The sequence below is a fragment of the Maylandia zebra genome, linkage group LG16 (assembly GCF_041146795.1).
Source record: "Maylandia zebra isolate NMK-2024a linkage group LG16, Mzebra_GT3a, whole genome shotgun sequence".
NCBI lineage: Eukaryota > Metazoa > Chordata > Actinopteri > Cichliformes > Cichlidae > Maylandia > Maylandia zebra.
Genome location: NC_135182.1, coordinates 7,266,058 through 7,283,053, shown reverse-complemented (window position 1 = coordinate 7,283,053; position 16,996 = coordinate 7,266,058). Strand labels below are relative to the sequence as shown.

The window sequence follows — 16,996 nt, the reverse complement described above, 5'->3', positions numbered from 1 at the left end:
GGTGGTTATTGCAGCTTTAAACTCAGCCTTCACAGATGATATTTCTGACCACAGTGTATGGGTAACTGTATCAATCTTGCAGTCAAGCTTGTTGCAGATGTCCCGTTTCAGAACCTCCAATGCTCTGGTAAATGTGACTTCGCCGAGCGGTGCGCCTGCACCCTGCTCGTAGATGCGCTCCGTGATAGCCGCGTCACGTTGAGAGTCATGACCCAGCTCCAGGCTCTGTGAACCACCCGCACCGGCCTGGCCCCGTTTTCGACGTTGCTCCCTCTTATCTGCCATCATGCAAGAAAAGAAGAAAGGGCAAATGGTGGGACTTTTAGTGAAAGAACTTGATTGTCCGGACGCAACCGCTAAGGTCACCACAGCCAACCAGGAAGGAAACTCCGAGGCCTCAGATGCGGCCTTTCTCAGAAGTTGTCAAAAGCAGGTTTCCCGACCTCAAAGAGTGAAAAAGTGTTTCCCAACCATAGCTGGTGCACCATCAGTTGTCACAGCAAAAATCTTTGTAATGTTAATGCCTCGCTCATCAAAACACTCCTTAAAAACTTTGGCAATATCCTCACCTCGCGTTGTTTCAGGCATTGGGGTTAAATAGAAGAGTTCCTCTTGTACTGCCACATCACAGTATCTTACCATAACAGCCAAATGTGGACCGTCATTGATATCAACGCTTTCGTCCAAAGCTATACTAAACACCTGGGCTTCTTTCAAACCAGCTGTTTGTTGGGCTCTGACATTGTCACCCATTTCCTGGATGCGTCGTTCCACAGTTCTGGCTGATGCAGGTATGTCTTGTATCCTTGCTTTAATTGCATCTTTCTTTGGAAGCCCATTAAATAACACTTCTGAGCTTGAGAGAAAAGCCTCCTTAACAAATTTTCTGTCTGTAAACGGCTTTCCATGTTTAGCAATACAGTGTGCAATACGATAACTTGCTTCAGTTCCATGATGTTTTGCAGCTGCAAAAAAAAAAAAAAAGAGTACTTGCTTGCTTCTCATATCTTGACACAGATGTGTAATTGATTCAACTTTCTCTGCCTCATCCTTGAAGGTTTTTTGATGTTTCGTCTCAAAATGTCGTTTAACACTGGAAGTCGGGCAAACAACACTCTCAAGGCAAAGGGCACATACAGCACGATCTTTCTGTTGCACAAAACCCCAGTCTTCTGTCCAAATTGGCATAAAAGACCGGGGATCATCTTTTTTTGCTCGCTTCGAGGCCATAATTCACAGGACTGGCTAGCTAGCTACATCCCTCTTGTCTGTGTAATTTTTAGCCAGTTACAAGTAAAACAAGGAGGTGAGGCTATTAGCTAAGATACTGTCATTAAGGCGCGCTGTCATTAGCTGTATTGTCATTAGCTCTGTGTGAGATAATTTGTGATGTGTATTGGTGGCCCAGCCGTAGATATTAATTTTAAATACACCTTTTCAGATTATTTCACTACATGCCGCGCCATCACTTAACCCTTCGCGTGCCAGCTGTGGCACGCGTGCCCAGGGTTGCTGGCCCCTGGTGTAGCTGAAGGAAGTCATCTAGCAATTGGTCATGTGGTCAGCTGTAGACTAGTACATGTAAACAAGCCACAATGTGAGTGTGTGTTACTGATCCACTACAAATACTACAACCACATTTCATGCTGAGAGACAGCAAATGGGTGGATAAATGAAAGGCTTTGAAATGCGCTTTACAATTCCACTATTCATTCATTCACACACTGGTGGAGGCAAGCTACAGTTGTAGCCACAGCTGCCCTGGGGCAGACTGACAGAAGCAAGGCTGCCATATCGCGCCATCGGCCCCTCTGGCCAACAGGTGAAGTCTTGCCCAAGGACACAACAACCAAGACAGACAGAGCTGGGGATTGAACCGGCAACCTTCCAGTTACAAAATGAGCTTCCCAACCCCCTGAACCATGGTCGCCCATAACTCACCCAAGTGACAAGAAGTCACTTGGATGAGTGTCAAAACGTTTCTCCCACTGAAAACGCTACCTCGAGATTAATGGAATCAACTTTTGGAGATGTACTTACCTGAATGATTGAGAATGCAACAAGATGCTTTCCATTTGACGTGTATTCAGCTGTAATCTCAGCCAAACCAATTTACTCACGAGCAAATAAAACACTGAAACAAGCCAAAGAATAACATTTTTAAGTTATGTAAGTGACATATATCATGTATAACCTGACCAGTGAAAGACCGCGGGGGGTTTGAAAACGATGTGCCAGGAGTTCGCTATTCTCGCCCCGACTAACTATCGAGCTGGTGGGTAACAGAGGTCTCAGAAAACTTCAGAGCACTTTTCAAGCATGTGATGTCATGATAAACCGAGCAGATATTTGAAGTTTACACACCTACATTCTCACCTGAAAATATCTTAAAAGTTTATTTTGTGACCCACAAAGATTAATAAGAGTAATATTAAAGTAGCTGCTGACATTGTTGGAAACTGGAATTGGCTGGGCCACGCTATGAATTCTGAGATATGGTGGTCCACGAAGGATACACCTGACCCATCCTTCAGATCCCAGGAAAAGGAAACGCATTTATTGGCTGCATTTGGAGAAGTCTACAATTTTGGACAGCCTTTGGTGCGTCGCTGTGATGTAATCGGCCTTCAAATGTGGCGTCGGGAGAATGCAGCCTATGAATTTAGACACCCCATTGTAAGGTTTGCAGAAGCCTACAACAATAAAGAGAAACGCGAACAATCAAATGATACCCTTTGAGCAAGCGTTTGGCGATGCTCCCTGAAAGAAATCTCCGTCCCGGGTTTCTCCGTGGATCGGGTTTCCTCCGAGGCGTGGGCACCTATAAGCAGAGTTTTGTCTTTACCCTATAAGATTCAAAATCATTCAAAGTAACACTCAGGTATGCCGTTCAGCAGGTTAGTTACAGCGCCGGGAGTAGCTTGGGAGAACAAGGAAACACAGACTGCTTCAGGTTGCTTTCCCAAAATCAACTCCAAGGTTTATTCATCAGACAACAGTTTATATAGAGGAAAAAGGTTCGTGTGTCAACAGATTCTCAGTTCAAACCGGTACAGACCAAATAAGGAAGCGTCTTCCTGCCCTCTGAGCAGTTTATGATTATCCCAGCAAAATACACTCCTAGACATAGAATACAGAGTTCTTTCATTAGTGAATTCTGAAACAAACCACCTGGCCTTTAACAAGCTCTTTTCTAGGAGATAAAGAAGGGAGGATGGGAATAAGGAAGTGATCTCTGTGGTATTTTCGACCTTGGTACCAGCCTGTGATTCTTACACATTAATTCTTGGGTCACAGAGAAAGAGAAAAACAACTAGTAAATGGGCCTTATTGAGTAACAGTTTTCCTGTATAATATCACTATAAAACAATATCCTGTAAATGCTACCATGGTATCAAAATATCACAACACTCCCTTTTATCAGGAAGAAACCTCTGGCAGAACTAGGTTCTGCTGTGACTGGTTGTGGGTGAATTTTGGATTGAAAATCAAGCAAAAAGTTGAAATTGTTGAGTATATGTTTTACTTCATAAACTGTATTTAAAACACCATTCAAATAAAAAATCTATTTATTTTCTAGTGGGGTTTTTTTGTATTTACCTTTCTATAAAAATCCCCACTCGCCCCTGCAGAACCCTCTTCAAGCTCGAGTCCTCTACCAGAGGCCTGGGAGCTTGAAAGTCCTGTGCAGTATCTTAGCTGTCCATAGGACTGTGCTCTTCTGGACAGAGATCTCGGATGTTGTTCCTGGGATCTGCTGGAGCCACACGCCCTACTTAGGGGTCACTGCACCTAGTGCTCCAAATACCATTGGGACCACTGTTACCTTCACCCTCCACATCTTCTCCAGCTTATCTCTGAGCCCTTGGTGCTTCTTGTGTTCCTTCTTCCTGATGTTGCTGTCATTTGGTATCGCTACGTCTATCACAATGGCCATCTTCTTCTACTTGTCTACCACTACTATGTCCAGCTGGTTAGCCACCATCATTTTGTCCATCTGTTTCTGGAAGTCCCACAGGATCTTAGTTTGCTCATTCACTACCACCCTAGGGGGCGTTTCCCATTTTGAACTTGGCACTTCCAGGTTGTAATTGGCACAGATGTACACAGCAAAATCTCCAGTGTTAAATTAACACTAGAGAGTGTCTATATGGGTCCACACCTCTGAGTGTTAAATACAACACTGTTGAGTGTTAAATTAACACTTTTGACAGTGTTATATGTTTAAAAGTAACCTAGTCAGTTTTGAAGATTAACCCTTTAAGACCTACCATAGGACAAGTTCGCCAGACCTTATGTTTACATTTTTACATACTGTAGGCCCATTTTTTGAGTATTTTAACTTACTATATATACATCAATACAACCCTTAAAGCCCACATTTTAATAATACGTGTGTAACAAATCCATACTAACTATAGAAATTGCTAAAAAAGTGCAATAAACCACAAAAAAATTGCAAAACGTTTTTTGTTTTTCACATATTTTTGTTGATACAAATATATCAAAGCTATATAGCTCAAAATTGTAAATGAAAAAAAGTTGCACAAAGTCCTTTCAAACTACACAAAATTTATTTGGAGTTTTTTCATCAATTCATTTTTGAGATATAATCATTTTTATAAACAGTAGTAAAAAACGAAAATCAATAAAATGCGTATTGGGCACAATTTAACAACATGACAATAAAAATACAACATCAAAATGAACTATTTATAATAGTACAATACAATAATAGTACTTATAAGTGTCACAGGAATTTATATACAGAAAGGCACAGTCAAATATTGCTGTTCAGTAGTCCCGGTGGAGCATAACCAAAACATAAATTAATTAATATTTTGCACAATTTGGCAACATGACAATAATTTAAAAAAAAGTTTACAATAGTGCAGTAAAAGTTCTAAGTGTCACATTACTTTTAGAGAGAGAAAAAAGTCAAATATCATTCTTCAGCAGCAGTAGTGGAGGTGTGATAGGCCCTGTGACAGTTCCTGTCCACAATGACGCACAGAGCCACTTTGCATGCCTCACACTTGAAGGGTGTGCACTTCCCACACAGCCTGCACTTCCGGCGCCCCTTTGTGGCTTTGTTTTGACCAGATGCCCCTTCAACAATGGCAACTGGGATGTGTTGGTAGCTCTTCGCTCCTGATTGTGAGGACACCCCACAGAGTTCAGCGATCAACTGCTCCTGGAAATCCTGGTGCGTCATTGGCCGCTGCTCCAGTCTGCCACAGAGCTCCTTGCTGACCAAGTAGCTGTTTGTGACAGCAATGTCTATAAAGTGGTGCAGCACTGTCACATACCACTTCCTGCTCTTTCTCCATGAAGAATAGGAGCCAATCAGCTGGTCTGACAGATCAACTCCTCCCATAAAGCGGTTGTAGTCCTTTACAGCTGATGGCACTGGCACCTCAATTGCTCTGTGTTGTCCTTCAGCCTTGCACATCCTTTTCACGGTGTCTCCTGAGAAGGCACTGTGCAGAGTTGAGCACACACTCACCTCCCTTGTGTCCATCCACTGAATAAAAATGAGAGGGCCCTCTCTGATCCACCTGATTGTCCCTCGTGGAGATTTTTTTGTCAGGGCGTTAAGTTTGGTTTTTGGGACTCCAACTCTACTGTCCCGAAATGTCCCACATGCTCCAAACCCCAGATCATGAAGGTGGTGAAAAAGTGCTGGGCTTGTATAAAAGTTATCACAATAAATGTGATATCCTGTTCCCAGGTAGTTTTTGTTTATAAGTGCCATCACAGCATCAAATGACAGCCCCTTCCCAGTTACCAGAGTTGACCTCCCTGTATAAATGTTAAAATCCACTGTGTAGCCTGTGTTGTCAGATAGCACAAAAAGTTTTATCCCCCACTTTGTTGGCTTGCTTTTTATGTATTGCTTCAGGGCAACTCTGGCTTTAGTGGAAACCATGCGCTCATCCACAGAGAGGTTTTGCTGTGGGTGGTATACAGCTTTGCAGGATACACGTAAACTGTCATACAGGGGACGTAGTCTGTGCAGGCAGTCATAATCTGTAGTTCCTTTTTTTCTGTCATTGAGAGTGTCTTCCGCAGGGTCACTCATATGAATATTCCAAGTGATGGTGAGGAACCGGTCTCTGGTCATGACCTCAGAGGGATATTGCACATGAAAAATCGAATTCACGCACCAAAAATCTCTCATTTTAGGCAGCTTTAGAACACCCATGTAGAGTGTTATGCCAATGTAATACCATACCATACCATACCAACTTTATTTCTAAAGCACTTTAACATAAAACCAGAGTTTCACAAAGTGCTGTACATGTTAATAGCATACGTAAAGAAAATTAAAATGAGATACGATAAAATAAATAGATACAATAAATTGAAACATGTTAAAACAAATTGAGTCAACCCCTCTAATCAATGCCAAAGGCTTCAGCGAATAAATATGTTTTAAGAAGACTTTTAAATTCAGAGAGAGAAGAGGCCTGCCTAACATGCAAGGGCAGATCATTCCACAACTTTGGAGCAGCTACAGCAAAAGCACGATCACCTTTAAATTTATACTTAGTTTTCGGTACCTTAAGGAGCGGCTGATTGGCGGACCTAAGGGAACGGGCAGGTGTATATGGTTGTAGTAGCTCCGAGAGGTAGGGGGGGGCCAGGCCATTAAGAGATTTAAAAGCAAATAAGAGAATTTTAAAAACAATCCTAAAATGTACAGGTAGCCAGTGGAGTGAAATTAAAATAGGGGTAATGTGCTCAAACTTTTTTGTTCCAGTTAAAAGACGTGCTGCAGCATTTTGCACAACCTGCAGGCGCCTAATGGACGCATCACTAACCCCAAAATAAAGTGCGTTACAATAATCCAGCCTAGAAGTAACAAAGGCATGGATTACTGTCTGAAAATGCTGTTTCGATAAGATAGGCTTTATTTTGGCTAATTCCCTCAAATGAAAAAAGCTAGATCTTACAACAGCTCTGACCTGGCTTTCAAGTTTAAGATTTGCCTCTATTTTAACTCCCAGATTAGTGATGACTGGTTTAACATACTGTGCCAGTAATGGTACAGTTCAGCCTCTGTGAGATCAGTCCATGTGAATTTTTTGCCTGCAGCAATATTTTTAGCTGCATTTTTGTTTGTGTTGACACACAGTGTTCTTATAGCAGCATGGTCAAAGTATATCTTGAATAGTTCAGATTGTCATGGTCCTGGGTCGGTGACCCAGCGCTTTTAGTTTGTTATCATTTTCTAGATGATGATTGTTTAAGTTCTGTGTTATTTTCGATCTGCCTCTAAGTCTGCGTCTGTACCTGTCTGTCTATGGTGTCTCCCCATCTGTTTGTGAATCTGTCTGTTTAGTTCAATGTCTTGTCTGGTTCCATGTATCTGAGTTTCCTGTTTTATTGTGAAGGTCCGTGTCATATGTGAGTGTGATCAGTTTACGTTTCCCCTGTCCCGTCAGCCCAGATTCCTCCCAGCTGTGTTGCCCTCCTGTCTCTCATCCCCTGATTACTGGTGTGTGTATTTAAGCCCTGTGCGTTCTCCTGCCTGTTGCCGGTTCGTCTGTATTACTCAGTGTCAGTCTGTGTATCCACCGTGTCTTCCCCCTGCTGTTCATCGTCATCCTCCTCTGCTCGTTTTCATTCAGGTTTGTGCTCTGTAGTTTAGTTGTTTCCCAGTTTAGTTTAGTTCGAGCCCCGTTTGCTGTTTGTCCACATTCTTTTGTGTTCAATAAATCACCTTCACTCCTCTACGACTGCCTGCGCTTGGATCCTGTGATATTATTCTGTTATTATATGTTACCTTATAGATGTAATCAAAATAGTTGAATTATGATATTGTTGTAGATCATATTATACCCTTTAAAATAGAGTGTGTGATCTGTATGTAGTTTAGTTCTCATTATACTTTTGAGTTAACAGAACATATTCACATATTAGTTCATTAGATAAAGGTGCATCCTTGATCTGCTGGGAATGTGTTACACTGTTTTCTTGACATGCTTAATTGTTGAATCATGAAGAGAAGGTTGTAAGCAGGAGACTCTGTGTCTAAAGACAGGGGAGATAGATAGACCACATTCCACACCCCCACCTTACAGAAAGCAGAGAAACAACTGCCGAGGTCATAACTTAGGCGCTGTAACAGAGAAAAAATGTGATGTTTTGGCTTTTACGACTAGCTGGGGGCCACTAGAGACTATAAAAAGCTGAGCAACCCGTCACCATTTTGAGACATGTGCCTGACCCTCTGGTAGCATCTCTCCCGTCCGGACGTTGTAATGCTCTGACTGTTGAATTGTATGGAAATAAATGATTGTTGATTGAGCATTTATACACCGAGTATTGTCCTTCCTTCAGCCCAAAGATTCAAAGAACTGCGTGTTTTCAACAACTTGGTGCCGTGTGACCCGGATCTTTGGTGTGCTGAGGAGGTGTAGATTTGGCCTTTGGTGAGATCGTGGGGCAAAGTGAACAGAAGGCCGGCCTAAAACAGAAAGGTAAGCACAGCCTGTTGTATTATAAATACCAAATGTGCATATTGGGCTTTCCAAATTAATCTGTTCGCTGAGTCACATGTATTTTCACAGTAAATTTGTCGGTGTCTGGTTTTTGGCGCAAGATACTAACAACATAAGTTGAGGCTGAATTCCAGTGTGTTAAATAAACTGCTTCTACCGAGATACTAATAACATACTACGTTGGTCTAGATTGCAGTAATCTGCTTCTACCGAGATACTAATAACATACTACGTTGGACTAGATGCAGCCACTTTACCTTCCACATTTAATTTTGTCTAATACTGGCTTCTGTAGCAATAATACATTAGAATTTATTCTGAAGACGCGGCCATTAGTTCAGTACATTGAAGTCGAGGTTTGAAGTTTGTTTATGGTGTCGGTTACGTCCTGGCTCTTGCCGGCTATGAAATAGAAGTTGATTTAAGGAAAAGCAGATGCTGGCTTCACGGTGCGGTTGAACACTGGCAACGCGAGAGCGAAACACGTCCGTAGGTTTGGTTTATGATACGGCCGTGTTCCGGTGGTGCGGCCGTGAAGTGCAGTAGTGGTTGGTGCTAATTTTAGTACATTGAACAGAGGTTTGACGGTGGTTTGTGGCGTCAGTCGAGTTTTTTTTTAAGGGCTGCGGTCATAAAACAAAGTAAAATTTTACTTGCCAAGAAGTACATAGAGCAAAACCTGGTTTATGATGTCTGGTATAACTTCGGGGATGCAAGCATCACTTTTATGATGCGACTTTGCCCCATGGTGGCGGTCATAAGCGCAGAGAAAAGGGTATTTTGGTCTATGGTGCAGTGTGCTTTAAGAAGATCTAATAGTTGAGCTCAGAGGTTTCTGTGTAAAATTCCCGCTGAGGAAAAGTGTTGTGTGTGAGTGTGAAAGCGCGCTCTGGGTGAGAGAGTGTGTGTGAAGCTGCGAGGCGCGCTCTGGGTGCTGTCTTGTGGGTAAAGCGCGCACTGAGTGAGAGTGTGAGTGAGGCGCGCTCTGAGTGTGTTTTTTGTGTGGAGTGTGAAGCGTGAACACAGTGACAGTGACGGTTGATGTGTTTGATTAGGAGGACATTAGAGCAAATACACATTTTAGGATCAAAGGTTGATGCCTAGTGTACCTGTGGAACATTTGCCTATGGAGTAGCGACCCTCCTGTCCGTGGACGCGTGGCCAGGACCGGCGTTGTCCGGGTGCTGAGGTGGTGACTTGGGGAGGTGAGGGCCCCCGCATAGCCACGGAAATAACACTGGAACGGCCGTGTAATCACGGGTTCACATTTATTTCCGGACTAGAACAAGACACATTTTGCGAACAAACGTTGAGTCTAGATTAGTAAAGAAATAAAAAGGTTGAATTCCTCGTTTCAGTGGTTGAAATTGTTGTGTGCCTGTCCCCTGACGAGTGTGAAATTAAAATAAAGAGGGAATTTGGAGCCACATAGAGATAGACGGGCATAATTGGGTGTATTACTCTGTGGTGTAATAAAAATAAAAAGGAGAGATAGTAAGAGGTGTGCAGTGGAGAATTATGGAGGAGTAGAGAGAGGAATGTGTTGGGAGACTGGCGTACAGTTTACGCTGTCAAGGTAGGCGTGTTGCCTGCTTATCTGTTTAACAGTGATGAAAATGAAATTAAAATAAATCTCTTAGTGTGTTAATACAGGAAGCTGCGGACCTGGACCAACTGCCCCCACAAGCACAGCGGCCGAAGCAAAATTATAGGTAATGGGAACCACACCCAGCACGAATCAGCAGCTGTGAAAAAGACAGCAGCGAGGAGAGAATTAGAGGAGAAATTAAGAGAAGTTTTAACACATAAAATTGGGGCCAACGGACTTGTGGAGGTTGGGAAGGCGTCCGGAGCATCACAACAAAAAGGTGAAACAAAAACACACACAAGCAGAGAAATCTGAGAGAAAGGCTCCTTTTAAGGTAACGCCTAGTTTGAGAAAAGATAAAATTAACCTGCTTTTATACAAATGCACATACACGCAATGAAGAAACAGCTTACACTCATGAACACGTGAAGATTTTCTAGCAAGGTTAAAGAAAAATTAACATACTTAAATGATGAAGTCTATACATTACTGACAAAGAAACCCTCTGGGTTGCAGGACAACAATTTAACTAAAAAAAAAAGGAACACTGGTCTAACCAACCAGGCAAGACACAACAAATTTAGTGGTTAAAAGATTCAAATTGTGACATGTTTTCTGTTGATTGATTAATAAAAGTGATTACTGAATGAAAGAAAGTTCCTTTTTTGGGCTTTTAAACATGATCTTAAGAATTTCAATATGTACTTGTGTTGTCCTGTCAGCTTGGTGGGTTAGGAGTTGATTATATCGGGAGACAAAAAACAAAAAAAAAGGGGGAGAGAAGGCTGACATAGGGCCTGGCCCCATTGTCTCCCCTCTGAATAACACAGCCAACACAACAACATTTTCCTGTTCGTTTGTTTTTGTTTTTGTTTTTTGTTTGTTTTTGTTTTGTTTTGTTTTTGTTTTTTCTATACATATTTAATTACAGGCTGCTTTGCCGGCCCTGAAAGCCGAGGCTGACTGGACTCCTGCTCTCCCCCATATGTGACACTGACCAAATGCTGCAACAGCTGGACCCACAACAACGACCTGAGAATGTCAACAGACCTGCAGGAATGTGATCTCATGCAGCAGAGACGGAGAGCACTAAACCTAAGGCCCGTTTCACTACACGGGGGAAAATTCCCAGACTGCGTCAGCTGACAGAGCTGTGACGAGACGCCCGCCAAGCCCGAATGAAAAGTAAGGCCGAGCGAAAGAATGCTGACCTTGATAACTTTGCATTCACACTGTGCAGGACAGTGATGGACCAACACGGATGATCGGGTGGCGAAAAAGGGCGTGACCGAGACAGGAGGAGTAACTGAGGTCAGAAGGCACCTCAGAATGGACAAAAACACCGAAGAAGATGCAGGTTTCACCTGCGGTGAACATCGACACTGGAGAAAGGACTGCCCCAATTGGGGTCAGAACCAGGACGGACTGAATTTTGAGCAGCAGCAGCAGCAGCAGCAATGGTCGCAAACAAACTGAAAAAGGAGGGGGGCAGGACCCCAGGGCACGCTTCAGGCCGTGGTTTACCCAGAACACCAGAACAGGAAAGTGATGAACACAAACACACACACACACACACACACACACACACACACACACACACACGGGAATGTTGATTCACTGAGAAGTGATGCACACATACACATGCACACGCTTGTGCAATGAAGAGTGATCCACACGCACACACACATACACGCTGATGCAATGAAGAATGCTTTGCTTATGCTGATATGCAAAATGCTGCACACAAACATCCCAATGCATAATTTTTATGAGGAGCCATTGATTTCCATTGATTACCATTGATTACTTAGAATGTGTTATATGTCACCTAGAAGGCATTTATGTAGAGTTAATAAGGTCTAAAAAAGTTTGGTTATGAAAACAATGTCTGTGCGTGATGTCTGTTTATGGCTCAAGGCCTTGACTGAATTCTTTGCTGTGCTTCACACAGCCCTGATGAGGAACAGTGGCACAGAGTGAAATTGATGAATTAATAGTGTAAGTTTTAGGTCGGAGTACGGCATTTTCTGTGATTGAGTTTTAATTCAAGGAGGAACAAAAGGTGTTACGGCACCTGAGGTTCTCATTCCCACACAATATTGTCCCGGCAGGAAGCAAAATGTTCCTGTGAATTTCTGGTTGATTGTTTGGTTTTGTTTAGCGCTAGCTTGATTTTATCAGTGAGCTTTGGCTTGTGTTCTTTCTCGTAAGCGAGAGAGGGATAGTTTTATGCTTGGACATGTCTGCAACGGGCCCTAGTTTGTGTTATTTTAGTAGTATTTTGTTGGTTATGTCTGTTTTCGTTTTTGTTACAGTGCACTGGAGAAAAAACATCTGAGAGGTGTGATCCACCGGTGGTGATATGTTGATATTTTGTGAGTTCATGATTTAACAATCAGCTCTTTAAACAAGGCCTGAAAGATTGAAATTTAAAGCGCTATAAAATATTATTACTGTAAACAGTTGCAAAGTGTGCTTCTCCATGATTGTAATTGGCTTGGGAGAAATTCACTTATAGGGAACACTGAGAAGTTCTGAGTCTAAAAGGATTGCACCGAGTCAATCCGGCCCAAAAAACAACAAGGAATTGTTTTCCTTTAAAATGATGACGTCATCTTGCTGGTGATGGAGGCTCGAATAGGTTGCGCGGGAGACTCCATTATCAGCAACATCTGGTATGAATGTGTATGGAGGTATGCATGCGAGTGGACTGTGATGGACTGACAACTAAAAGTTTTGACTGACTTGATACTGAGACAATGACTGCACCCACTGTAGGATTAGTAAATGCCAATAAACAAGTCACCCAGCCGACAAGAGAAGGGTGGATGCTTCGCTTTGTTTTGTTTTGTTTTTTCAGGAGCAGGAGGATAAGAGAGACTGGAGGAGGAGACTCTAGCTTCACATAAGTATGAACTGCAGACTTAACACTGTGGTTGCTGATTTTGAGTTACTGATGTTTGCATCAAGAAAACTGTGCTATATTAACTGTGTTTTGATTAAGGTATCATGTTATATTATTGGGAATGCCAAATGCTACAGTGGAGAAGACTTTTGATATCACTCATGACTGGAATATGTTACTATTAACCACAGCAGGCCACTGTAAAAAAGTCAATTAAATTTTATAGAGGAAAATCGCCAAAATTGAACAATACCTATGAATGACTGGCCACATTCAGAATAGAGATATGCAATAATAAACATTGGTCCACGTGATTTAGGTTCTCACTTGAAATAGTAAGTTATTAAATGTAGAATATAATCGACAGGGACATTTGATAGGATGTGGTACTGAAAAAGAACAAGAGCAAAGTAAATAAAGAAAATATTGTGTTTAGTTTGGATAAATTCAAATTAAAATGTACCATTACACTCAGAGGATCAATATGAAATAAAACATATGCAAAATTTGTAGGAAGTACATGACTGATAACTGTTCTGTCCTGAGCGTTTGTTTCCAGAGCACCCACTTGACCACACCAACAGTTTCTCGCCACCGAGGAGGGGTACTTGCAAAAAGAATAAAATAAAAATCTGAGTTTAACAAAACATTTCAAATGTAAATATCAAGCTTACCTTTCTTTTTCCATGAAATGTGCTTGTGGGCACGCCAGCCATTTTGAAAAGGTGGGCAAAACAATTGGCAAGGCCACACCCCCACACATGTGATATAATTTTAAAGGTACTGTTGCCCTCTCTAAGAAACATCAGGAATTAGAGGAGTGGCAAGTAGAGTATGCGAGCTACAAGCAAAAACTAAAATGTGTACTACAGTGTGCAAAAATGAAATACTGGGTCATCAGGGGGTCATGAGGGACATTTATAAAACTAAAAGTCCCACTAACCTTATAGTGCACTTGAAAAGCCCACACAAGAAGGTTAACCTAGCTTACCTAGAAGGCCTCATCAGGGGGAGCACACTCCCCCTCCTTGAAGAGCTCACCCACTCAACCCGCATCCCCAGAAAACAGCTAACCCCAGATAAGGCAGCGTGATGGATCCCGAGATAACAGGACTGGGACATCTAAATAAAGGTGTGAAACAATCGCCTTCAAAAGGTTATCAATTCACTTGAACCAAAATTAGGACCACACGGTGCGGCAAGAGTTAATAGTTATTAGTCTCAACACCCAAGGATAACCAGAAGAGCATGACTGATATGATGGAACTGGGATTTTGTTACACTTAATTTTTGCAAAACACAAATAAAACTAAATTGAAACTAAGGATTTTCAGAAAATAAAAACTACACTAAACTAGCAAAGAATTGGTAAAAACTAATAAAAACTGATGAAAATTGCAAAACTATTACAGCCCTGGTGCAGAGATTGGCAAATCTGACCAGGAAACGTTATAAAATGGATTGTCAGGATAGTCAGCGTTAAAGCCACTTTTGACAGTCCATACTAGGATGGCATTGGACATCTTCGGGGCAGAAAAGGGTTGGTGTGACCAAGGTGTGGTTTGGTTTGTTGTATGTACATTTCAAAATGTTACAGCTCTGGATGGACCAGTTACCAGGGCATGGAAGGATGACAGACTTTATTACATGAGGAGAAGGGACATTTTCGGGATCGAAGATCCTCAGGGATGACAAGGCTGGAGCAACGGTACTCGAGAGAAGAATTTCTGATACTTTCTGAGATATGAGGTCACCAACCTTCTCTTTTAATTGTCTAGCTCCAATGAATTGACACATGGGAGTGTGTCAAAAAGGGGGAGTTGAGTTTGAACATCAAACAATGGTGATATGAAAATTTCTATGAGTTTATTTTTGTGTTTAATAAATTAGCTATGGTAAAACTTAAGCTTATAATGTGTTAGACTTAGAAAGGGTTCACTAATTTTTGATTTCTTTTACACACACATAGATTATGATTAGAATTAGAATAAGTCCTGAACATAATATTTTAAACCAAATTTGAATTATTAGAAGAACAATGGATAACAATATTAGATTATCAAGGCTAGGGAGAGAGGTGTTTTGGTTTTCTGTCTCTTGCAGAGAAAGGAACAGACACCAGACGGGGACCCGGAGATGTGAGGACCCTTCACAGCAGGGACAGATGTAGGCACTGCCGAGACAGCAACTGGGGTCAAGTGTCATGACGTTTGGGCTCCTGGAGAAGATGGATCCCACAAACACAGCAATAACCATGAAGGGGTTGGCGAAAACCAGGAACACCAGACCAACGAGGTTCGAGAGGCTCTTGGCAAAAAGGGGGACACGCCGGTGAACCCAAAACACACAGATCCTTGTTTGAAATCGGGGCAGAATAATCCCCAGAACTGTGCAATGACTAAAGGGTGGTCTAACCCCGGAGGTCGAAGAAAGAAGCTGAGAATCACCCAACTGGAAGACACTGGTAGCTGCAGCAATAAAAATAAAGGTTAAAAGCTCCTTAGACAGAGGTTCTAGTCTAAGTACATTTGAAAGCTATTAGGTGGCATCAAAGGGGGTGGAAAACTGGAGCACCAAAATAAAGCTGTGGGAAAATGGGGAGTGATGGGAGTGTCATCTGTAACTGCTGTTATGGTTGTAAAGCTAACTTTGCTTGCATCTGAACTGCGTGAACACAGAGGTCATCCCCCATATGGTCCACCCGTTAAAGGGGGACAGAGGGCCTCAGGATCAAGAAAACTTGGACCTTGCAACGCTGAAGTGCATGTTATTAGTGATCTCTTTAATGAGAGATCAAAAGAGGGTATTGTGATATTATTCTGTTATTATATGTTACCTTATAGATGTAATCAAAATAGTTGAATTATGATATTGTTGTAGATCATATTATACCCTTTAAAATAGAGTGTGTGATCTGTATGTAGTTTAGTTCTCATTATACTTTTGAGTTAACAGAACATATTCACATATTAGTTCATTAGATAAAGGTGCATCCTTGATCTGCTGGGAATGTGTTACACTGTTTTCTTGACATGCTTAATTGTTGAATCATGAAGAGAAGGTTGTAAGCAGGAGACTCTGTGTCTAAAGACAGGGGAGATAGATAGACCACATTCCACACCCCCACCTTACAGAAAGCAGAGAAACAACTGCCGAGGTCATAACTTAGGCGCTGTAACAGAGAAAAAATGTGATGTTTTGGCTTTTACGACTAGCTGGGGGCCACTAGAGACTATAAAAAGCTGAGCAACCCGTCACCATTTTGAGACATGTGCCTGACCCTCTGGTAGCATCTCTCCCGTCCGGACGTTGTAATGCTCTGACTGTTGAATTGTATGGAAATAAATGATTGTTGATTGAGCATTTATACACCGAGTATTGTCCTTCCTTCAGCCCAAAGATTCAAAGAACTGCGTGTTTTCAACAATCCTCATTTATTCCACACGGCTCGCCTCGGCAGCCGTGACAGTACGAACCGGCCACTATGGACCCAGCAGCAGTCAACCCGCCCGAGGAGCTCCGGGAGGACATTATTTACTCGGTGGACAGATTAATTAACTTATGGCTCGAGCATGAGGGGAGAGAATTCCGCCAAGGCATAGCTGTTCGGCTACAGCGCTTAGTTTCTGGTCTCCCCTGGTTGCTCAGCTCACTTCACCCGCTCACACAGAATTTCGTTCTGAACGAGCTTCATCTTCTCCCCCCTGCTACCACCCACTCTGCAACTCATGCTTCACTCCCTGACCCGACGGAGAGTGTCCTGCCCGGCCCGTCGGTCCAGCCTTCAAATGGGAAACGGCACTCACGCCGTCGACGCCCCTCGCCACAGTCGGACCCCAGGATATCAGAGCGGCCGACTGTGGTGAGTAAAAAGGATAACGGCTCCAATCTGAACTGTAAGACTTTTTCTTCTGGGGTTGTTCGGGGTGTGTCAGTGGGAGCTAATTCACAAAGCTTACCTACCTTCGTGATAACTGATCTCTCCCAGGTTGGCAT

General features: G+C 42.5%; 1 long non-coding RNA gene across 1 annotated transcript; it reads left to right on the top strand.

Annotated features, from left to right (window-relative positions):
* The first annotated feature begins 10,968 nt into the window (after positions 1-10,968).
* Positions 10,969-16,367, top strand: LOC143412935 (uncharacterized). The gene is made up of 2 exons (XR_013093447.1): positions 10,969-13,004; positions 14,779-16,367. It is a non-coding gene; the product is annotated as an uncharacterized LOC143412935 (long non-coding RNA).
* Positions 16,368-16,996: the final 629 nt, after the last annotated feature.